A 24,111-nucleotide genomic window follows, 5' to 3' on the forward strand; every position below is an offset into this window, starting at 1 on the left:
ATCTCAGGGGTTGCCACAAAGAAGAGGGAGTCAAGCTATTCTCCAAAGCACCTGAAGACAGGACAAGAAGCAACGGATGAAAATTAACGAAAGAGAGAAGCAACCTAGAACTAAGAAGAAATTTTCTGACAACTAGAACAATTAATCAGTGGAACAACCTGCCTCTAGAAGCGGTGAATTCTCCAACACTGGAAGTTTTTAAGAAGAGACTGGACAGCCATTTATCTGAAATGATGTAGGGTTTCCTGCCTGAGCAGGGGTTGGACTAGATGACCTCCAAGGTCCCTTCCAACATCAACATCATCATTATTATTTCTGACTTGTGCTTCTAGGATCCTGTAGGATCTTTATCTAAGATAATGGTGGTTGTATGTTTTTGTGCATATCTACACATCAAAGGCTGAGTGGCCTGCTCACTCCACTCCTTTTTGGAAGAAAATTGTAAGGACTACCAGGAGAATATATGCTAATATAATGTGCTGGGAGAAATCCCCCATGGTTTAGTTAAGAGGGCATCTTTAAACAAGTATAACATACCACATCACACTAAACCATGGTTTGAACTATGATGCATGGAATAAATCATAATGTTTAGATTCAAATACGCTAAATCATAAACCACAAACCAGAAGGGATGGGTTTGCACAAAACTAATTCATGGGTTAGCATAAGGTACCGACCTGCCTTTAGAATATTTTCAGATGAAACTTATTGTATAATTTATGGAATTTCACTGTGGAATCAGCATGGAGAAGAATAAACATTACCTAAAGTCTGTAGCACAGCTGTGCTTTCATATGGCTTCTTCCTGTTATTTCCCCATTGCCACAAGAAATCCATTAGGGAGCAAATGACCAGATAAGTAGGTTAGATGCCTTAAGCCTGGAAAGTGAATTAGATTCTCTTGGTTGGTTTCATAACCTTTGAAACTGTGAATCAGCCTTTAGTTGGGTTCATGTATTGCACTAAGCCATGGCTGGCTGAGGAATTCTGGGAGTTGAGGTCCACAGGTCTTAAAAGTTGCCAAGTTTGGAAACCCCTGCCCTAAACCAAGACCAAATCACATTTTGGCTCAGCAGCCCCAGGGTGTGTCTTTGTTCCACTATCTTGTAATACTGAGTAGACTCTAGACCAGCCTAAAATCTTGCTAAGTCATCTTGATCAATGTTAGCTTTATAGATTTGGTATGAAATTTCTATCCCTTTTTGCTGTCATTGTAGCAACATTCAGCCTGATGAAGAGCTCTGGGAATCTTACAGAATTGCTGATCACTTTGGGACTTTTTGGTTCGCCCTAATAAAGAAGTTGCCTTTGTGTGAATGTCTGCAGTTTTCTTTATGGCCCTTTTCAGCTGCCCTGGTTTTTACCCAATCATGCTGTTTTTGTATCCACCAAGCTTATCTTCTTATAATCTCACATGGACTTAAAATGTCTCCCATTTAGCAAATGAAAAACATTTTGCTTTAGCAAGGAAGCAGCATATTTGTTTCCAAAGCTGTTTGTGAAGACTAACAGTCTTGCACATCTGGAGGGCCAGGTGAAGGCTGGCAGTACTGCTATTATTAGGCTGCTCTTCCTAGCACTGCCATAGCAGGAAGTCCAGTGTTGGAAGTCCAAGAATACCACCTGAGGGCTGAAAAAGGAAAACTCTGCAGAGATGATTCCTGTGGTACATTTTATTGATCTTTTCCAATTTATTCCAATGGCTGCTTCCAAAGAGTCTTTCAGTTTTGTACTAGCATCTTAGGGGAAACTATATAGCAGGGGTAGGCAACCTTGGCTCTTTTATGACTCATGGACTTCAACTCCCAGAATTCCTCAGCTATGCTGGCTGAGGAATTCTGGGAGTTGAAGTCCATGAGTCATAAAAGAGCCAAGGTTGCCTACCCCTGCTATATACCAATGTAATCATTTGAATGCTGGAGTAAACAATGGGATTTTGTTTGTTTGCAAAAAGAATGGTGACTACGGAATCCAATACATTTGTAGTTTGGTCAAAGTCCACAGACATGTTAGTGAAGCGAGTGCTAGGGTGAACAAGGTCTAGTCTTCTGATACTAAATGTACATGCAGAATCGGTGTGATCTTTAGTGAATAGATGGTTTATTCTCTGTCAATGCAACATTTGTGTACAAGGGTTTCTTGAAGAAAACAGAAAAGCAATTAATTTTTCAGATGTATGGATTATTTAGATAAATTGGACTATTGGGAATAGAGACAAGAGTGACTTCATCATAAAAAGCGACAGTGTTCCAAATCCATAATGTATCAATCAGCAAAAGTTAGAGGTTGTTTAATATGACTTATCTAATTGAGTGGCACTTTAGGGAATTGCCTTATGCCAATTCCAAATACTTGGGCAAAGTTGTTTTTTTTTTTGTTACTTGTTAAATGAATAAAGTATTTTACTAATTCTGGTATTTTCTGCAGACTCTGGTTTTGCAGTTTTACTGACTCCCCCTCTTAATGAATCTGTTCTTCCCTATTTAAGATAAATAAATTCCATTAAAGAAAAATCCCCTTTCTCACTTGTTGGAGACACAAAATAAACAATATTTTCTAATATTTATCAGCATATACTTGGTTCATATTTATTTATATTTATTGAATTTGTTTATATCACCCCTATTGCTGCAAGGTGACTCTGTGCATCTAATAGCCAGCATTTTGCATTTTGGTCTGGTGGATGATCATTTGTGTAAGCCAAAATTATTGTGTTTTTCTTCAAATCTCTATTTCTGAATATACGGGGTGGGGAACCTTGCTACACCCACAAATATACAGACTTTCACTCATTAGAAAGAAATAGAACTTTACAGTGACTTATTTGCCACTGCTCAGAAGTTAACAAGCTCAGCACTTTTCCTTTTCACTGTAGAGAGCAGAAACAATCACAATTTGTCTTCTTTTGTGGCAAGAAGAGATTTATCCACTTCTAGAAACAGGGAAAAGATAAGGAGCAACTTGGAGACTAAAGCCCGGAAGAGGTTGGATGTAGTTGGCCTGGAGAAGAAATAATTATATCTATCTTTAAAAGGCTTCAAAGAAAGGATGGGCAAATTAGTTTTCTGCTCTTCCAAAAGATAAGAATTAGAACAATGGGTCCACATTCATATGAAGGTTTTCTATCAAATAAGAGGGGAAATGAATATCTTTGAAAGTAGCGTTCTTTCTTTCCTCAACTTTTTTCAGCAGAGAGGCTGATAACTATTTCTCAAATGTCCTATAAGGATCGGTTTTGCAGTAGCCAAAGATGAAACTGGGCTACATTCATAACCATCTTTATTTTCCAGTTTTATAAAAAATTTAAATTAAGCCTTGCTATTATTGTCATGAAGCTTGAGAAAGAGTAGCTCAACTTCAAATAGTCACAGTTGCCTCCCTACTTTCCCTTAGTTTTACATTTTTATTAGTATCTTCATTCTTTTTAAAATACTTTGAAACAAATTTGGAAGCCCCGATTTTATTCAATACTTTGCTCAAAATATTACATTTTAACAAACTGAGATTTTTCCAAAGATATTGCTCACTTGTGAACTACTATATGGGACGTTTCTGATTAGCTTCATTGATGAATGGTGACTTAAGAAGACTTGTTGACAGAATGTTATAAATTATTTTTAATGCACAGACATGGTTTTTTTTAAAAAAAAATCAGTGACCAAGGAGACTTGATTGGCAACAAGAAGGAAGTTAGTAGAATGATGGTTTTGAGATAAAGCATGAGAATGTCTAGGTTAAATTGGCATACGTAAATGAATAGCAAAACTCTTCTAAATACAAAAGTTAAACTATTGCCTCTACCAGGGACTGCCAATTAATTTCCTTACCTTGGAAATATTCCATAAAGGGTCAGCAGAGGGTGCTACATATCAGCAGATATTTCCAAGAAAAATGACTTTAATTATACTGCTGGGGGATGCATGGATCCTCTTCCCACACAGCTGGTTAAACCAAATGTTCCATTTTAGGAATATGCCTTCCCTACCTAGAAACCAGGCATTTGGAACTTGTTTGAAAGACTCAGTCAAGAGAACTAAGACGTGCAAACAGGATGCTTCCAAATGGAGTGATTTTGCTTATGCAAATAGAGTAGATCCTCATGAGTATCACTGCAAAATAACAATCAAATTAGTTGGAGTGTAATTCTTAGGGCACAGCTATCGTACTTGCCACATGCTCCCTGTTGGTAGCTGCTAGCCACAAAGGAGCTGCTGGGAAAGGGTTCACAGCTAAGGAGAACAACATTCAGAGACATGATAGTACACTTTGCATTTAACAAGCCTGTTCCTCTTCTTCTAGCAATTCTTCTGGAAATAAACTTCAAGAAAGAAATTGATTGTACATTAATTGTTCAGCCTGAAAGTTATATTTCCTTCAAGCTGAAAAAAACAATTCAGCTTATTTATATTAACTTATTATGGCGAAATCCTAAGCAACAGAGGGGAGCCACCAATTACAGAGTGGGTGGGCGTGGATTAGCTGTGACAGCTAGGATAGTACATCAGCTCTTTTCAAAAGCAAACAACTAACCATTGCAAGAAAGGGACACTTGTTCTCAAATTAAATTTACTACGTTTGGCACTACTGTAGGAAAAGAGATAGCTTTTGCAAATGTCCTGCCAATCTTCCTTTTCCACCCTGCCTCTCCATGTTCAAAAGTTGCACAGACATTGACTGAGGCATCACAATAGCCACAGCAATCCATTTGTGTTCTGCAAAGCTCTGCATGATTGATTAGGCGACAAAAGTTGAATTTATGGCTTTAAAACAGGGTTTAAATATATTCTCACTGCCCTATCATTATTAGATTTGTAATCTCTCTAAATCTTTGGATTGTATGTGCCTGGTACTTTCTCTATTCCAGTAATAGTTCGGCATAAGACCTTGCAATGTAAAATGCTCATCTCTAATAAATTAAGGTGCAGTACTGTAGCGATGTTTCTGTAATTTATTCAATATCTCATCATGAAGAGACAAGAATTAGATTTCAAGGCTATGGAATCCAAAATGACATGAGTGAAGAAAATGCTCTAATTCAGCCTGCTCTTGAGCTAGCCAGGTAGGATGCAGAAGTAGCCCAAGCTGAATTGGGACATGGGCATTTCAGACATTTTAATGACATTTGAATTCAACTCTTACCATCTGCAACCTGGATCGGGATGGTGGGAATTAGAAATCCAAAACTCTAGGTGCACTAAACTGAGAAAGGCCGCTTTAGTCCATTATAAATTATATATAGCTTGATATATGCCCACAGCACCACATGTATATAATTAGTCACTCTCTGTTAAGTGAGTTTAAACAATTGCATTAGGAAGTAACCTTTGCTATCCCTGTTGTTGAGAATTGACTCCCTTTCTTTCTTCTTGATGGACAGTTTCAAGAAGTTCTGGACTTGCACGTGTCTTTTTTTAACACCAGCACCAAAATAATATAGTTTGGTCTATTCTGGATATCCTGGGGGATTTAGAATAGCTTATGGTAGGAGTATATTTGTATAATTGGATAGCAAAGAGCTCATTTAAAAGATGTCACTAAAATGTCTGAAATGCCCAATGTCCCAACTCAGCTTGGGCTACTTCTGCATCTTACCTGGCTAGCTCAAAAGCAGGCTGAATTGGAGCATTTTCTTCACTCATGTCATTTTGGATTCCATAGCCCTGAAATCTAATTCTTGTCTCTCCATGATGAGATATTGAATAAATTACAGAAACATTGCTATAGTACTGCACCTTAATTTATTAGAGATGAGCATTTTACATTGCAAGATCTTATGCCGAACTATTACTGGAATAGAGAAAGTACCAGGCACATACAATTCAAGGTTTAGAGAGATAACAAATCTAAAAATGATAGGGAAGTAAGACTATAAATGTTGCTGGACCACTTCCAAGTAAGCATTAACATGCACCCTGGATGCAGATCTTTTCTAAATAATAGATACAAACACCCCCACCCTCTGAATGCCTATAAATTATAACAATGTTTTTCTCAGGAAAAAATTAGTTTTTTGTTTCAGTCATGGTGGGATGCAAGTTGTTGGACCAAGTGTAGTTGACTAGTGTGCAACCGAGGCAATTGTTATTTTGAAAGATGGATGAATGTACTTATATGAAACCTATGTCTAAATTAATTACTTTTCAGTTGAGTCATATCACCAGCAGGATACTGTTCAGCTTATAATTGACCAAATTGCTAGACTGGTTTTGCTTTTTTTGAATTTTTCTAAAGGGTACATGGTTCTGATAGTGTTATAATGTCTGTATACCATTTTAAAGAGAGAAGATAGACAATTATAGGGGATATATAGATGCTAGATGCAGCCTTACTGCCTGTTAAAGGGCTGCCGTTGTGTCCTTTCTTTGTGTGCAAAAGGATTCTGTTCCAAAATAGTTTTGAAGCTGTGTTGATAGAAAAGCACTTTTGAAAATTGGATCAAAAGAAATGGCATAGTCTTTATGAAGAAATATAGGTTTTGATTCCAAATATCACCAATTAAAATGAATTCAGAGACCTAGATTCGTGGGGGGGGGGGAAATGTCTCTTTTCTCTCCCTGTTGAGACTGTGATCACAATAAATGATATTTATTACAGTTCTATATGAAATGCATAGGTTACCATAATCAATGACAATTCTGGGCAACTTACAATATCAGAAAAGAAAACAAGAATGTACATAACCTAAAAAAGAAAAAATATAGAAATAAACAGTATCAAATAGACCTAAACATCAGATAATGGGTCTGTCACCCCCTCTAGCCCAAGTTAGAATTGAGCTAGATAGACAAAAGGTCCACTTTCATACCACACAACTTTGCATTGTATTGCATTTTTTTTATTTGGGTCATCAGACTGACTTTTCCCCATCATCAGGTTTCTCTTAATCAGCTTGCAACCCTTCTGCTGGCAAGATTTAGCCTCAGGGGAGCGGTTCTGTTTTTAAAGAAAACATTTGTCTTGTTTCTTTTTGACTTGCGTGACTAATTCAACAGGCAGGGATGACTTTGGGGTTAAAAAAAAGGGTCACAGAACATCTGATGAAACAGAAAGGCTGACATGACAACTGAACAGGAGGGAAGAACACGCCTACCCTTGTTAACAATTCAGAGCTAATGAAGCTTTCCTAATTGCTTAAATGGATATCAGCACACAGGAATGGACTGCAGGGAATTGGGGCGAAGGTGGAGGAAACTAGTAAAAAGAAATGGGGCAAAGGGACACTGAGCAGGAGGAGCCAAAGCCCATCAAACCCCAGTGAAAGGGAGGGGTGATTATCCAGATGGGACCAGCAGCCTTATTTCCCCAGCTGCCCATTCTGAGCCATGCCATTGATATGGAAATAAGAACAAATTGATGGTGATGTTTCTATTGTAGTGGATCCATGGCACTCCAGCCCACCCATCCTGCCACCCACTGCCAGCCCCATGCCTCATGCTCACAACCAAGAGAAATCTTTGCCACAGATCACAGCTCCAGGCCCTCACTAATAGGATTAAACATGGTATATAAATAGCCCTTAATAGAGTGATGCAGCTCCCTTATTCCTGTCCTGCTTTCTTGTTTTTTTAAGTGCTCATGTTGAGGCCTCTCCAGTTTTTAAGTAGTACTTGTGGCCCGTCTAATATAATCTGTTCATCTATCTGTCTCTCTGTCTGCCTGCCTGTACAATCTATCTACTTTGTATTGGTATGGAATTTATTTATTCATCTATTCATTCATTCTTTATATCCCGCATTTATTATTTTTATAAACAACTCAAAATGGCAACCATATCTAATGCTCCTTCTTCCCCCTATTTTCTCCACAACAACAACCCCGGGTTGAGAGAAAGTGACTGGCTCAAAAATCACCCAGCTGGTTTTCATTGCTAAAATGGGACTTGAACTCATGGTCTCCTGATTTTTGACCTGGTGCCTTAACCACTAGACCAAGGGTAGGCAACCTTGGCTCTTTTATGACTCGTGGACTTCAACTCCCAGAATTGGCTGGCTCAGGAATTCTGGGAGTTGAAGTCCACGAGTCATAAAAGAGCCAAGGTTGCCTACCCCTGCACTAGACCAAACTGGCTCTATATCTGCTTTCTCTTTGCAATATTTTTGTGAAGGTTGAATCAGGATATTGCAAGGAAATGGATTTCAGCTAAGATCAGAAGTGACAGATGAAGCTTTAAAAAATTACCCATGTGAATTCTACTTCGACCTGGAAAAGTCAGGGAAATTTCTTGTTCATTTTCTGTTCCAAGTATAACTTACAATGAATATTTAGATAAGATGAGCCTTATGGTTAAGGCATTAGATTAGAAACCAGGAGATGGTGAGTCCTGCCTTGGACACAAACCTAGCTGGGGGACTTTAGGTCAGTCACTTTCTCTCAGTCCTAGGAAGCAGTCAATGGTACACCATTTTGAAAAACCTTGCCAAGGAAACACCAGGGACTTGTCCAGTCAGTCTCTGAGAATTGGGCATGATTACGTGAAGGGAAAAAAGAGGATTACACAACATTTGTAGCCTGTAAGCCTGACTGTTATCCAACTAGCCATATACTGAAGTTACATTTCATGCTCAATAACTTTTCCTCCACTGGAGATTCACGTGTGATTTCTGGTGTCTTTATTAGTAGGGTGAAGAAGCCTTGAGTCTAGAGGTAGACAACTGCAAAAGCAACTATAAAAAGTGTTGAAGACAAAACTCCTAAATCATTTGTCATTTTTTCCACCTATGGGAAAGTTGCTGTTCTACTATCTTTACACCAGTTCAACTTCTGCCTTCATCCTACTATGTTTTTGATGTTAACATTTAAACATCCCAGTATATGTTGCTGAAAACTGCTGTGTTGGTAAATTAATGAAAACTCAGACCATGGTCCTCCCAGAGATTGACCTGTGCCCAAAGGGTTTAAGAGAACGTCATTATTATAGAAGACAATTGAATATAGACTGTGTTTTCACCTATCATCTAACTCACTCTGAAACTGTACTTAGAATTTAGGCATTTTGATATTGTATTTATTTATAAACTTCTCCTGGCCTGCAGTTTTTTAACCTGAACCCTAACAATTGTCTCTCCCCTTCTTCATTCTCTTCTTTTTCATTGTTCTTGGTGGAAGATTTGGTTTAGCAGAAACCTGTGAACACATGAATGTTTGAAAATGAGGTAGTAGAGACTGGCTTTCCTTCTAAACCCTGCTGGTTTGGTGTGGGATTATACAGTGGGCATTGTCAAAAGAGTAAAAAATTGTTTTGCCAGTTTTAAACATCCTGAGACTGAATCATTCTCAACTCCACTGGATGTGTTTGACCTTATGGGAGAAGGAGCCATTGTTATCTTGACAGTCTAGTGCATACAGACTATATAAATATACAATAATTATTCTATCCTAAACCTTTTTGGCAAAGTTCAAACTCTCACTTTTTGCACTTGCCATCTTTTCTTTTTCATGTTCTATTGGTTTTATTGTAATCCTTTAAATTGTTTGTCCTGCCCAGAGTCATTGAGAGTTGGATAGAATACAAGACAGAAATGGAGAGGAAAATCCATCAGGTTTAGAAAGGGACAACAGGAATTCCAGAAGATCTGTATGTTGGGCTTAGCAGAAATGATGCTAGAAATCAGGAACAAAACTGTAGGTTCAGTTTAATTCCCCTTCCATTCCCTTTACTGGAGTAATAAACATAATCTATTGGTAAGATACCCTCTGTAATGTATTGTTTATTTATTCCATGCATTTATAAGGCTGCCCAGTGTAATTCTGAGCAGCATATACCAGTAGTTAACAGAAATATAGCATGTGGTTATAGTATTTCATTAGTTGATGCCTCAGGCTTACTCACTTTGGGACCTCCAGCAAATCATTACTTTTCAATCAAACTCACAAGAGTTGTTGGGAAGAAAAATGGGAGGGACTGCTATGTTGTTTTGCATTTCTTGAAGAACATTTATCTGCATATTTCCTAGGGCTGAGAGGGTGTAGCTGGCCCAAAGTCTCCCAGCTGGCTTTGTGCCCAAGGCAGGACTAAAACTTATGGTGCCCTGATTTCATGCCTTAAGCACTACGCCAAACTGGCTTGCCTTCATGAGACTGCCTACCTACCTTCCTAACAGCCCTCGCCCTTTACTAGTTTCCTCATTTTGCCATGCTTATTAATAATCCAATATCTTCTTATATATTCACTTGTAGTTCTCTCATTCCCTAGGAAATAAACCTAGAAGCTCATAGCCTACCTGCCCCCACCAATGACCACATCCCTCCAGAGGTAATTTGCTTGGGTTGAGTAATAAAAGGGAAGCAGAAAAGCCAATAGTGGTTGGAGGGACTCCCTCTCTTCCTTTCTCCACTAGCAGATCAGAAACAGGGAGCAACTATCAGTATGAATGATGAACAAGTTTTTTGTTAATATTAGGCCAAAGGCTTGCATGGGCTAGGCCAGGGATAGGCAACCTTGGCTTTTTTATGACTCGTGGACGTCATCTCCCAGAATTCCTGAGCCAGCATGGTTGGCTCAGGTATTCTGGGAGTTGACATCCACGAGTCATAAAAGAGCCAAGGTTGCCTACCCCTGGGCTAGGCCTTCCCTGAGCAATCATTGTTTTAATATAAGCTTCCATATTTTGTAGTTTTCCTTTGGTTTCAATGAAACACAACCAAGTGAATTTCAATAACACTGAGCTACATTCAATTCTCAATATATAAAGACAGGGCTTAGTTTGATTTTATGGCTTAATATAATATTTATTTCCCCAACTTCTGGCATTTTCAGTACCATGGAGAGCGTCCTTTAACTACAAGAGGCAGTACGTCTTTCTCCCCAATGAATGTATTTTCAATTGCCTTTTTAGTATAATTGCTTTCCAGTTCCTGCATGCAGCTTTAAAAGAGCTCAGTTGATACAATAAGACACAATGTTTATTTAGTATGAATGTGAAACTAAGCAGAAAACTGTCCCATATCAATATTACTTTGCAAACAGGATAGTTCACCTTAAAAATGAACCAACAAAATTAAAAGTATTGTATATATTTATAAAGTAAGCCTAGCAAAATTCAAGCAGGAATAGCTCCTTTATGTATTATCCATTACATAGCAAGGCAAATTCCAATACTGGAAATGCAATTATGAAAAAAGTTAAAAGGCCAATTAAAAACAGTAGATGAAATGATGCTGAGTAGCTATTAACAACAATCCCAATCTTTAGCCATTGAAGTATAGCACAAATATTTAGGAAGTGGTTAGAAATTGAGGAAACAAATGAAAGTGAAGGAGAGAATGTATTATCAAAAGTCTTTTTCTTAATGTTTTTACTTATGCATTAATTAGAGGTTGTTTGTTTCCTACCTTGCTTTATATATCTTTTTGTTCTTGAGTTATTTTTGTCTGAGTAGTCTTTCAAAACTTGTATAAAAAAATAAAAAGTTCACAGTGATAAAAACAGTGCAAAAATATAATTGATAGAATGATGCAACAATTGGAGATTGAATCTGAGGTGTTCTATCCCCAAATTACCACAGTAGAAAAACAGAATTGCCTTTGGCAAGATGGGCAGCATACAAGTTTGATAAATGAATGAATGAATGAATGATGTATCAGTTCAGAATTCTGCTTGGTCTCAGGCTTTTTGTATGTGATCTTTTCAACATAGTACAACAAAACTATCTAGGGCCAAACATAAGTGGAAATAAGTAAGAAATACTTTGAGTTCCCCGGAGTTATATATGAAAAAACAGGCATTGATGCAACATTAGTTTTGCATTCTTAATCTAAACATCCTTATATGTACATTACATTAATCACCACAGATTCTTCTTATCCATAGCATCTAGAAATGAGTAAAGGCCCCAGACTTGCAGGACCTTGTCATATATGGCAAAGTCACAATGTATATAAAGCTTGTCCTTGAATTTTCTGTTTTTTTTTTTCTCCTTTCTGTCTCTGATATTTAAACTGCCAATTTTTCAACAAAACAGTTTTCATTTATCTGCTGTTGTGCCATCAATTTTCAGCCATCAAAGACTGGGCCAGCCCCTCAGATTGCAGAACAGGGGAACATTTCATTTCTTTGAGGGCATCACCCTTTGAAATGACAAATCAGTTCTCCTCCCTCCCCTAAGCAAAATATTAAAGAGATTCCTGATATAGAAAAACACAAGAAACAGTAAGTTGAACAGAGGTTAAATTATGAATTCTAAATTCATCAAAAACGTACATTAATTCTCATCAGGTCTCTTTTGAATTCTTTTGATAAAAGCCTTTTAAGTCTTATCAGGAGACAGTAGGTACTAATCCTGGGACAGGATGTGTTCATATGGTTTTGTATATATGTAGAAAGCCCTCATTCTCAAATGGACTTATTCCTGAAAAAAAAATCTGGTCTACTAATTTTGGCATCAGTCACATGACAAATGGAGCCTACATTGTTGAACCACAAGCAAATTTTCATTTCTCTTTTTCTTTAACCCCCAAATGAGGATCAGAAATACAGAAATTCCCCCACCCCTACCCCCACTTCTACTAACCCCTAAGTTGCCTTTGAGCCTGCTGGCATTTTTTTTGTTTTGTTTTTCAATGACTTCATTTTGGGAACAATATTAACAACATTTATCAGGGAAATAGCATTGATGGGATATCAATGATCACAATAATGGTAAAAAAAAGTCAAGGGGATTGCAATTTGTAGATCTTCTTTAACTGAATACATTAACAGAGGAACAGAACTGCATTGTTTATTTGTAGTATTCACAGATACAAATGACTGTATTTATTAAATTTATTTGCCACCCATCTCACTGCACTTTTTGCAGTAGATAAAAAAACAGAGCAAAAATTAATATACATGCATATGCACAAATATGTGTAGTTATTTTTAATATCCACATTAATAGTTACATGCAGAAATGATAAGTAAATACTTTGTTAATATAGTTGCAAAATCTTGAATAAAAAAAATTCATTGGTTAAAAAGATGAAGACACTTTTTACCAGCTGAAAAGCTAATATAATTTGCTATTTTTCAAACACTTCCATACCATCGATCCAAGATAAGAAAACTTTAAATTTCTCATTTTTGTCATTATGAGTGTGACAGCTAACAAAAAAAAGAAAAGGATGCTGATCTTGATATAGCAGAAGCAATGGGACAACCGGCCAAGCAAATTCATACCCTGCAGCCTTCTCAGGTGAAAATATTTCCAAGGGTGCAGACACACTGGCAGAGAAACTTCACACCAAAGCCATTTCCCCATCCATTCAAGAATACCAATTTCACCCCCCCAAAATTTTTTTATTACACAGAAAGGAATGGGATGCCCCATTAACACCCCCCCACACACACACACAAGAAAACATGCACTGGTTTGTGTAATAGTCAGTTGAAGAACATTTACCGCATCTCAAGCAACGCAACAGTTTATTTATGTCTTTTGATTTATACCCCGGCTTTCCTTCAAGGCAGAATTCATAGCACTTCATTCCCCACCACCACCACCACCACCTCGTAAATTCTGTAGCGAGGGGGCAAAAGTCTAAAAACAAATGAGTAAAAGAAAAGATTTGTCTGAGCAGAAAAATTAAAGCACAAAGCGCTCGGGTAAATTTGAAGCCAGGAAGCAGCTCTTTCCAGCACACGCCAACCTCTCAGCTCCCACTTTTCCTTCTGCCGCCTTCGGGAATAAATCGGCGCAGCAAAGCGGAGGGCAAAATGCCCCCGTTTATTACGCCACTTTACCGACTAACAAACCCGTCGACGGAATCTGCCCTGTCTTCCCATTGCAACACAAGGCATTAAGAGAGCGTTGGCCGCCGCCGCCGCCGCCGCCTTCCAAGCCCCGCCCAAGTGCAATTGCCATACAGTACCCGAGTCTGAGCCACGGACTTTTCTCCGACTGTTTCTCCTTCTTGCCGGGCGGCTTTCAAGCCTGGCGGAAGGAGGCGTGTCAAACTTCTTAAGGGGCCAGAGGGCAGGACCTTGGCGCGCGCGAGGGGGTAAAGGCGGGAAAAGCGCCGCGGGCGTGTTTTTTTTTTTTTGCTCGCCTTAAAGCAGGGGTAGGCAACCTTGGCTCTTTTATGACTCGTGGACTTCAACTCCCAGAATTCCTGAGCTGGCTCAGGAATTCTGGGAATTGAAGTCCACGAGTCATAAAAGAGCCAAGGTTGACTACCCCTGCCTTAAAGATAATTGCCTCTAAAAAAAAAAAAACAAGGGAAGGACTGGCACCCAAACTACGGGCTAATTAGGAGGGGCGCGTTGTGAGCAGCTCCAAAATGCTGTCGTGGAATTTTCCCCAACCCCAAGCAGCAAAGACCAATCTTTATTCCATGGTCATTGGGGGCCTGTTTGGCAAAGAAGAGGAACCCCGAATAAATAGAAAGACACAGACCTTTATACATTTGAGGGTCGAGAGGTGGGAAATCTGACGGAGCTGATTCCTGGATACGTTTTTGAGCAAATGAGATAATTGTTTAAACCAGTGTTTCTCAACCTTGACAATTTTAAGGCATGTGGACTTCAACTCCCAGAATTCACAGCCAGCAATGCTGGCTGTGGAATTCTGGGAGTTGAAGTCCACATGCCTTAAAATTGTCAAGGTTGAGAAACACTGGTTTAAACAGAGAGAGACCTTGGAGTCCTAGTTGATAGTCACTTAAACATGAGCCAGCAGTGTGTGGCAGCAGCCAAAAAAGCTAATACAATTCTTGGTTGTATAAACAGAGGCATAGAATCAAAATCACGTTAAATATACCTACCTAAGTATACCTACTTAGGCACAGAATCAAAATCACGTTAAGTATACCTACCTAAGAATACCTACTGTTTTTATAAAACTTTAGTAAAACTGGATGCAGTATTCCAGGTGTGGCAGGGGAATACTGCATCCAGTTTTGGTTACCACATTACAAAAAAGAGGATGAGACTTTGGAAAAACGTGCAAAGAAGATGATAAAAGTCCTGACAAAAACATGAAGAATGGTTGCAGGAACTGGGTATGGCTAGTCTAGAGAAAAGAAGGACTAGGGGTGACATGATAGCAGTAGTCCAGTATTTGAGGGGTTGTCACAAAGAAGAGGGGGGTCAAATTGTTTTCCAAAGCACCAGAAGACAAGACAAGAAACAATGGATGGAAATTATTCAAGGAGAAAAGCAACCTGGAGTTAAGGAGGACAATTAACCAGTGGAACAGCTTGCTGTCAGAGGTTGTAGGTGCTTCATCACTGGAAGTTTTTAAGGAAAGACTGGACAGCCACCTGTCTAAAATGGTATAGGGTCTCCTGCTTAAGCAGGGAGTTGGACTAGAAAACCCCCAAGGTCCCTTCCAGCTGGATTCTGATTCTGAATTCCATTGTTAAGAGGATGGAATGTCTGCAGTTACTCACTTCCTTCTTCAGGTAGATGAGGCCTTTTCGCAGGCGCACGTGCGTGCGTGCGTGTGTGTGTGTGTGTGTGTGTGTGTGTGTGTGTGTGTGAGAGAGAGAGAGAGAGAGAGAGAGGATTAAAAAGCTATTTTGGCAGCAGAAATGGCCACATTTCAATTATACATTAGCCTGGGGCTGGGCTGGTTTACATATGCAAGTTGGGGTGGAAAAGAACCGCAGGAGGACAGGAGGAAATAATTTGCAACAGGAGAGTTGTGGGAGAACAGAAAAAAGAGGAAAAGAAATATTATTATTATTATTTTCCATCACGATGTTAACACATGTTGAAGGAGCTGTTCTTTGATGGCAGTGAAGGGGCCAGAGAGAAAGATGCCCACATTCCCAGTTTACATTAAAGTGGTGTTCAGAGCTAAATTGTATTTTGTTCTGGGAATACACAGTGAATTTACAAAGCAGTCTGGAGATGGGGGATTTGTTGGGGGAAGAGATACAAAGGAGAGACACCCACTTCCATGAGCATGAAGGAAGCACCCAGCAAGTGTAGCAAAGTTGTTGAAAAGCTTCAGAGGAACAAGAAGCAAGCAAATTTGCTTCTCCCTTTGCTCCTCTCTAGGCTCTTGCCATGTGGGGGGAGAGAGAGAGAGGGAGAGAGAGAGAGAGAGGGAGAGAGAGGGGGAGGGAGGAAAGCCATCCCATTCCTTCAAATAAAAATCACATTTTTTTTCTCTTGCCCTAAATCCAAAAATTTGGATTAATTTCAACTGTTTTAAAATGGGTTTCAAAATGGCTGAGAGATTTAATTAAATGTAGGTTTGAAGCAGGAATGCAATTGCTTCTGAGACGATTCCGTGAAGATTTGGTGGGGTGTCTTTTAAGGCAATTATAATTGTCACCTCCTGCTTTTGCCCCATTATATTGTCCCTGATCACTTTAGGTGCCCTATGTTTTTGAAAGAAGAAATGGGGAAATGCCATGATGTTTGGGGAAATTAGCATGGTTTGAACAAAACCTATATATTCCTATGAGATCTGTGACCTATTACTGCTCCAAATTGCCTTTCTAAGCATATATTTGTTTTTTATTGAAATAGACCATCATAAAATAAATAACATAACAATCATTGTAACAATAAAATATCACATGGCTGAATATAATTTCAATCTCAATTTCAGTTTAGATATGAGCACTGGAAACATTAGGTATTTGTTAGTTGGGCTCTTTGCAGAAAAGCATGACACCAAATAAAGCGTTTTAACGATCATGACTCCAGACTCTAAGACAGTGACATTACAATACTAGCTATATACGTCTGCTCTCCAAAAACCCTACCTGAAAGCTGCAATTGAATTTCAATGAATATGTAAATGAAGACACAGCAATGCCTACACATAACAATGTTTAGTTTTACCTATTACCATTTTTGAAACATCTTCAAGGATTCTCCACTTCAATCTTCTTTGAAAAACTGCAGAACTCATCACTTCATTGTAGTACCCAGATTTAAGTTCGTTAAGTTACTTAAGAGTGATAAGTTTGTCTTTTAGATTATTTGGCGTTTCATTCTGAAAGTCAGTGAAGTCCATGAGTCACTTTTACACAATTGTTTATCCTTATGTTGTTCCCTATCATTTTTTATCTTTACTTTATAATAATGTGTAACCAAACATGTGTTTTCAATATGCATTTTGCTTTCTCACCCAAAATGTAAGCATTTTTTTAAAATTTTATGTTCTTAAATATCTTTGTTGAGAGCCAGTTTGGTCTAATAGTTAAGGCAGGGGTCTTCAAACTTGGCCCTTTTATGACTCCCAGAATTCCTCAGACAGGAATTGGGTTTTACTGATTATATAGATCTGTTGTTACAGAAATGGCTAGTTTATACTATTATGTAAAAGTAAAAAGTTGAGGTTTGATGCTATTTCTTATTCTACTGCACCAAAAGGAGTTGGAAGTCAATGCCTTTTCTTTTTTTGCCCCTTCTTCTCTACACTTTTTTCTTCCATTTTTCCTCTTCTACTTTTCCTATTATTTACTTTTGCATTTTTGTATTTTATATTATAAACTAATAAAAAAGATTCAGAAAAAAAGTTTTAAAAAATAGAAAAGATATTATTCTGCAAAAGAGGCTAAGTTCCTTATTTTTTTTTAATGAGCCTGTCACATTCCATTTGGCAATGCCGAAAAGCTTTGGGCCAAACAGGGTCCAATTCTGAAATATCATGGACAAGCTTCTGCATCTGTGAGATTATTAAAGAAAAAAATGTTTATAAGTGCCAGAGTATCATAGCTCCATACTTAGCCTTAATCAACATTATACAAATTTTATACCTATATTTACTTTGCTGATTGAGTTATCTTTCAAAGTTCCATGCAAATGAAGAATTGGGAATTAATAGTCAGTTTCAGCTTTCCCTTCATGACACAACACAAATCAAACAGAATTAGTTTGCATTACTTAGATAACATCTCCTTTGACTTTGGCTAAGAGAAAGGAAATTGTTCCTTATGGAAGTAGCTTCCAGCTTGCCAGCCTTTTTATTTCAACTGTAAACATTTTAGATCCTGTAAACATTTCTGATCTAGTCTGGCCTAAGAATGTAAGAGAATTCCTAAAAGCTTTCCTCTAAACAATTAGCCATTGGCAGCATTCAGGTAGTCCTTGACTTATGGCCACAACTGAGTCTGCAATTTTAGTCATAAGTCATTGCGGTTTTAAGTCAAGTCACTACATAACTGGACTCGATTTTATGACTGTTCTTGTGATAGTCATTAAGCAAGTTTTCATACAAACAATGAAAACCCTTATCTCACCACTCAAAGCACTAATAACCTTACCTCATTTGGTAATGAAACATCTCTGAGAAGAAAATCAAGCTCAGAGGTTGCCAAACACCTAATATGTTTTCAGTTTTAAAATCATTATAATAAATAACAGGTTCAAGGGAAAGAAGCTAGAAAAGGTCACTTCCTGCTCAAGAAAGTCCATCTGAATGAGTTGGATGAGCAAAATTACATTTTCCGTTAAAACTCAATGTTGATGGAAATTTAGTAAGCTTTTGGATTTCTGATTTGAGGCTACTTGGCTGAATCAACAGGTCTCCCATTCTTTCCATGCTTCACCTTCAGTAAGCACACTACAGTTGTGGGATGTTGACACCGACCATTTCCTAGTGACCTTCTGGAAGATGACTCCTTTGGGAGTAGTGTGTCTGTCCTGGGAGGGGGGAAACAATTGAAACTACTGTGACAGCTTATACAGTGGAGTTGGGGAGAGCAGTCAAATCTAATCAGTGCCCTTTCCCTTAATAAATCGTTTGTTTTAATCAAATGCCCACCCTTCCCACATAATAATTCACAGCATCAGAGACCTGACTGCAGCAACAATGCAGCTAATGGAACAATATATTTTCCTAATGGTGCTGGACTTTCTGTGGGAGTGGGAGAAGGGGCAAGTGGGCGAATAGGCCTGGCTGGGTTTTGGAGTGTGGGGGAGCAAGACTTTCTCATTAGTGAATGAAATTTGATGTAAGTCTACAGCAAGATGGATTTGCTGTCTGACAAGAGGCTTTTCAGTGCAAAGCACCTGTCAAGAGACAGAAATTAAATTATTTCTAATTCTTCAATAACCTCGTGGGAGTCATTCTTCCACTGGGAGAGGTGGGGCTAATATTTTAAATAAACAGGCAATTGAAGAACTGAACAGGAATGCACTGACATTTGGTGAGGGGAAGGGACAGTGGTCAGGTGTGTACCTTAAAATATGTTTTTTTTTCTTAAGTCCATACTAAAAATAAGGACAAGACCTAGGACTGAGCCTTCAGTATAAGGCTAAGAAATATATTCAAGGTGGGATGAAGTGTATTTATGTATGTGTATGTATCCAGGAGATACGTCGAAATACATTCATTTAATCTGCCTATTTTTCCTTGAATGTAATCCTTTTTTTCTTCCCCTATAGCTTCTTGATATATTCTCTCTCTGTAAATCCAATGCCCCACGTTTACCACTGCTTCCAAGCATAAAGTTCCCTGCTTTTTCACTCCTATTCTTATAACGGAGAATTTCCCCCAACAAACACAATTTTTTTAGATCACTGAGGATCCCCCCTTCATCTCCACTGCAGAAAACAACCGGAAACCCAGGAACTGTCCAGCAATGAAACATCCTGAATTGAAAGTATTGATTCTTAACTGGATAACAGTAGTTCTGTTGCCAAGCAGAAATCCGAATGAATTTCCTTTTCCAATTTAGCCTTTTTAGGAAACAGCTTTCCGTGGTTGATCAGCAAATAGTGGTGGATCAATAGAGATAAAAAGGAATCCTGTTTCCTCAGTCCTCAGATAGATAAAGCAGTAGATGAAAGAAAGACTAGAATGTCCTTTTAAAAATTTTACAATTTTATTTGTTTTTTTATTCCCCCCCCCCAAATCTTTTAAGTACATATACTGTATTATCTTTTACTTTGTTCTTTTTTTTGTTTGCATGTTTTACCTAACAATAAAAAGAAGAGATGTTTTAAAAAACTCAAATACTTCAACAGATTTTAGATTACAGTTTTTCAACAAGAAATAGTATTTCAGAAATGACCTTAATGTTGTTGGAGATGCAGTGAAATTAACACTTTCTTTAAACGTCCTATCCAGTTTGATAATCAACTTTGAGATTCAATATTTTCAGATGTCTGTATTTTTTTGAAGTTTATCTCTGAGAAGGGAGTTGACTTTGGATAGAGAAAATGGACTTAAAGACTCACAAGTCATCCTTGGAAAGACAAACATATAGCTCCAACTGTTCAGTGGTTTGCATAATTGAGTAACGTAGATCACCCATGAATGACTGTAATCTATTCAATTTATTGATATCTGTATATCTATAAATATATATCTTATATGTTATTTGGGGAAAGAAGTTCCCCTCCTTTTATAATTTTATGTGTTTTTATTTTTCTTTGTGTGTTTTTTAGCATGTAATTTGAAAATGGGGCTGGGGAGGGCTGACAACCTACTAAATTGCTTAGGGCCTGACTTTCAGAAGGACTTCCTATTTTAGGCTCCTTAGATCAGTGGATGAAGGCTTCTGAAGAGACACCCACTGCCAGCAGCTTGGCCATTAGTAGGTATGTTGGAAAGGATTTTCTCCTGTAATGTCCTCACTGTGTGAACTGCACTTCCTAAGGAAACGTGTTTGTCTCTCCCTTTCTCCAGTATTCGGAAAAGTAGGCAGAAAACATTTTTTTGCCAAATTGTTGATGACGATTGGCTTATATGTCACCAGACTTAATTTTGATTCTCTTGATTTTACTCCCACTTTATTTTTCCTATTCTGTTTTATCATGTAACCACCTGATTACTCAGACGGGCCAACTTGTGAGTATTAATGTAAAAGCACTTATTTTATTCAATAATACAAACATACACAAATGTTCTTGGCCTGCAGTCCATTGAGGCATTTCAGAATATGGATTGTGTAGGACTTTCTGTCCAGTCTCAAGTGTTGGATTGCAACATCCTTCATGGAGGAGAGATTGTAACCTTATACATGCGGGGGAGGGGCAGTAGATCAGAGAGACACGTTGGCATATCTGTGTGGACTCATCAGACCCTTTGTGTTCATTTTAAATTATTTCTCCTCTCCAGTATAAATTGAAGCGTCTCAGTTTCTTCCGGATTGTTTCCTTTCAATGGGACTAGAAGGATGGGGGGGGGGAGAAATCATTCTACACAAAAACAAACACACGCACACAGAGTGAGAGACAGACAGACAGACAGACACACACACACACAGGTGCAACCTTCGCCGTTCCCAACAAGGCGACGTCTTTTTTCCCCCTAAGCGAGGGCACCGCGCGGGCCGCCTGCAACGAATCCTTGCCTGTGGCGCAAGCGGGAGCCGAGCCAGAAGGAGCTCGGTGTGGCCTCCTCTGCCTCCCCCCCCCCCCCCGCCAATCCTCCTCCTGGCCGCGAAGCGCCCGAGAAATTTAATCTCTTTAATCTATTCCCCGGGCAAGCAGTCAATAAGCCAGCGTCGCACCCCGGAGGTGTCAGCGGGCCGAGGTGAAGTCCTCAGCCTGATTGATCCGCCACAGCTCCGGCTAATAGGGCCGCGCTGAGCGGAGTGATTGATATAATGGGGCTCATTAGCCTTAAAGGCTGCCGGGGAGAGGCGAGCCGGCGCTTTTCGTCGGGCGCCTGAGTCGCTGGAGAAGGTCGTTTGAGGGTCTCGCTCCCCGAAGGAGCAGAGAGAAAGGGCCGGCCGTCTCTCTTTCTCTTCCCTTCCCTTCCCTTCCCTGGAGTAAAACGCCGCCCAGCGCACGGAGACGCGCGTTTCTCAGAGGCAGAAACGACTTTGAAAGGCACTAGGAAAGATGGGTGTTTTTAATCTTCGCCTTTTCTTCCTGATCTATTTGGCTGTGCTGCTTCTTCCGGGCCTTTATGCCAGTAGATTCCAACCTGGGAACCCTCAGATAAATTGGACTACAACTCCCATAATCCAGCCTGCAAGGTCGTAAACATTTGCAGATAAGAGGGGTGGATTTGAACAGAAGAACACTGATCATACCTGCTCACCTGTTATGTTTGTTCATGCAACCACAAAAAGAAAAAAAGAAAAGAAAAAGAAAAACCATTAAACAGATAGACCTGACTGGTAGTTTGCAGAGAGCTGTTCATATTCACACTTCTGGCTCCTTTTACCCATTCATTATATTCCCCTCCCCAGTAATACAATGCCAAATATAACAGCTCATAAAATAGCTTTGTGCTAGCACTTGGCTGGATATGAGGCTTCTGGCTATGGGAGAGTGCCCCTCCCAAACCTATGGCAATTAAGGCTCCAAGTTCTCTTTATGTGTGCCCACCTCATCCATCTCGCCTCTAGAGGAGATGGGCAGTACGTAAATCAAATAAATTAATAAATAAAATCCATCTCATTTTTATCAATCAGATTTGTGTAATCATGTTTCCGGACTTGGTAACTGTCAGATATGTGAACTTCAATTCCCAGACTTTCCAGTAAGTTGGCTGAGGAGTTCAGGGAGCTCAGAATTGGAAATTGCCAAAATTGTAATGGACTGGCCTAATTCATAGATCCCAGAGGACTGTAAACTCTCACACATACAGTACCCTTTTTCACAACAAAAGGTACAGTATAAATATCTCTGATTCATTTGGTGACTATGCATTCCAATACATCCATGGGAAGCATGATAAAATGTTATGATAGGTTTGAAATATTTTGTTTTACATTCCCTCTTTTTTCTTCCTTTTTAACAGAGAAAACTACCCAAAACTCGGGCTTTTCTCTTTGAGTAAGATATCATGCTATTGCCTGCCTCTTAAAAATATACAGTGAAATGGTTTTAAAGAAAGAGCAGGTTCTTAAACAGTACCAGTGCCAACATTCCACTATCCCTGCCCTTTTGATGCTTTTTTAAAGTGCAAAGTATAGATATATTGAATTATACTGATACAGAGGTTATCAGCACATACTGTATATTTTTTTCACACATTTATAAAATACATTCTGATATTTGTCACAACCCTGGCCTAACTGAAATCAAGCAGGCTTACTTGATATGACCATTTAAGGTGACATTTCCTTTTCTTACTGGTTTTCTGAGTTTCTTGCTTTTTTAATGTTTAAATGTATCAGATAGTACATACTGTATTGCATTGCATTGCACTGCATTATACTGTATTGCATTGCATTGCATTGCATTATTATATTATAATATTATATTATAATATTATATTATATTATATTACCTTATATTATATTATTATATTATATTATTATAATATTATTATTATATTATCTTATATTATATATTATTATCTTATCTTATATTATATTATATTATAGGTAATCCTCAACTTATGACCACAACTGAGCCCAAAATTTCTGCTAAGTAAAACATTTGTTAAGTGAGTTTTGCCCCATTTTACGTCCTTTCTTGGCACAGTTGTTAAGTGAATCGCTGCAGTTAGATAGGTTAGTAAACTGGTTGTTAAGTGAATCTGGCTTCCCCACTAACTTTGCTTGTCAGAAGGTTGCAAAAGGGGATCCCATGACCCTGGGACACAGCAATGGTCATAAATATGAATCAGTTGCCAAGCGTCTGAATTTTGATCAAATGATCATGGGGATGCTTAAAAGGTTGCAACTGTGAAAAATAGTCATGCCACTTTTTTCAGTGCTGTTGTAACTTTGAAGGGTCACTAAATGAACTGTTGTAAGTCGAGGACTACTTCTGTTTATTATATTATATTATATTATATTATATTATATTATATTATATTATATTATATTATTGTGATTGAGGCACATTATACATTAACCAGCCAACTAGGGATTGCTCTAGTTAAAGAGGATGGAGACTAGCCATTCAAATAGAGAGGTGCCCCCACAAAAAGGTAAAATGCAAAATCTCCTTCAGCTTGAACCCAGCTCCTAGTGAACAAATGGATACTGCCATGCACTCTTCTTAGTCAACACTATAAAAGTAGTTTGCTATTTTTTCCAATATGTTCTTTCAACTTCCCAATCTATAGCCCTAGGATTTCCTAGTTGTCTCTTTTTGAGGTACTAATCAGGTCCAACTCCATTTATAAAAAGAACAAGAAAAAAAAGTCAGATGAAGTTGGCTACTAGAATCTACTCCAACTCTTAAAATGTCATAAATTATATATCACAGAGTATGGGTTTAGGTAGCATTGCACTCAGGGTTGATCCCCCCCTCCTCCTCCT

The sequence above is a fragment of the Crotalus tigris genome, unplaced genomic scaffold, assembly GCF_016545835.1.
Source record: "Crotalus tigris isolate CLP2741 ecotype Arizona unplaced genomic scaffold, ASM1654583v1 scf7180000018173.423308, whole genome shotgun sequence".
NCBI lineage: Eukaryota > Metazoa > Chordata > Lepidosauria > Squamata > Viperidae > Crotalus > Crotalus tigris.